Source organism: Neophocaena asiaeorientalis, unplaced genomic scaffold (assembly GCF_003031525.2).
Source record: "Neophocaena asiaeorientalis asiaeorientalis breed wild unplaced genomic scaffold, Neophocaena_asiaeorientalis_V1.1 scaffold206, whole genome shotgun sequence".
NCBI lineage: Eukaryota > Metazoa > Chordata > Mammalia > Artiodactyla > Phocoenidae > Neophocaena > Neophocaena asiaeorientalis.
This window is the reverse complement of record NW_020174578.1, coordinates 3,138,624-3,140,246: the sequence shown is the minus strand read 5'-3', so window position 1 is coordinate 3,140,246 and position 1,623 is coordinate 3,138,624.

Here is a 1,623-nt window from a genome sequence, read left to right as displayed (position 1 = left end):
CAGGAAGTCCCCGGAGAATCTTGAAAGCAACAAGAGCAATGTGACTCATCACATACAAGGGATCTTCAATAAGATTATTTGATTTCTCATAGAAACTATGGAGACCAGAAGGCATTGGGATCACATATTCAAAAGGCTGAAAGAAAAATACTGTCAGTTAAGAATTCTATACCCAAACAGGGACTTCCCTGGTGGCGCAGTGGTTAAGAATCTGCCTGCCAATGCAGGGTACATGGGTTTGATCCCTGGTCTGGGAAGATCTCCCATGCTGCGGAGCAACTAAGCCTGTGTACCACAACTACTGAGCCACAACTACTGAGCCTGTGCTCTAGAGCCCGTGCACCACAACTACTGAAGCCCATGCACCTAGAGCCCATGCTCCACAACAAGAGAAGCCACCACAATGAGAAGCCCGCGTACCGCAACTAAGAGTAGCCCCCACTCGTCGCACCTAGAGGAAGCCTGCACGCAGCAACGAAGACCCAACGCAGCCAAAAGTAAATAAATAAATAAATTTATTTAAAAAAAAAAGAATTCTATACTCAAACAAACAGTAACAACCAAAAAACTTATCTTTCAAAGATAAAGGGGAAATAAGACATTCCTAGATAAGCAAAAATGGAGAGAATTTATTGCTAGCAGACCTGCCCTTATAAGAAACACTAAAGAGAGTCCTTCAAGCTGAAATAAAAAGATACTAGAGAGTAACTTGAATTCATGTGAAGAAGTAAAGTGCAGTCGTAAAAGTAACTGCATAGGTAAATATTAAAAGCAATATGAATGTATTTTTTGCCTGTAATTCTTTATTTTCCCTGATTTAAAAAGAGATACATAAAGCAACAATTATAAATCTGTGTTGATGCACATACAATGTGTATTGTATGGCAGTAATAGCACAAAGGAGCAGGAAGGGAATGGAGCTTATAGGAGCAAAGATTTTCATATACAATTGAAATTAAGTTGATACTAATGTGAACTAGATTGTTATACATTAAGATGCTAGTTACAGCACTACGTAAGATCTCTCTTGTCTTTTACCACTTTTCCCTTCCTCCTTCTTACCCCAACCTTGGAGGGGCCACAAACCACATCTAATTGAGTAGGGAGCAAAATAGGACAAAGTGGAAAAACAGGAGTCACCCAGGGTCACCTTTTTCCACAGCAACCTTCCACCTGTGGGAGAAGAGAAACTTTAATTTAAATGGAGTTCATTTCATTGCACTTCTTTGTTCTATCACTACATGTGCATTGTTAAATATTATGGCATTTCTTTACACATTTTAAAACTTTATGTATGGAATTCCCTGGTGGTCCAGGGGTTAGGACTCCACACTTTCGCTGCCGAGGACGCGGGTTCAGTCCCTAGTTAGGGAACTAAGATCCTGCAAGCTGTGCGTCATGGCCACCACCACCCCCCACCGCCCAAAAAAATCTTGGAGGGGCCACAAACCACATCTAATTGAGTAGGGAGCAAAATAGGACAAAGTGGAAAAACAGGAGTCACCCAGGGTCACCTTTTTCCACAGCAACCTTCCACCTGTGGGAGAAGAGAAACTTTAATTTAAATGGAGTTCATTTCATTGCACTTCTTTGTTCTATCACTACATGTGCATTGTTAAATAT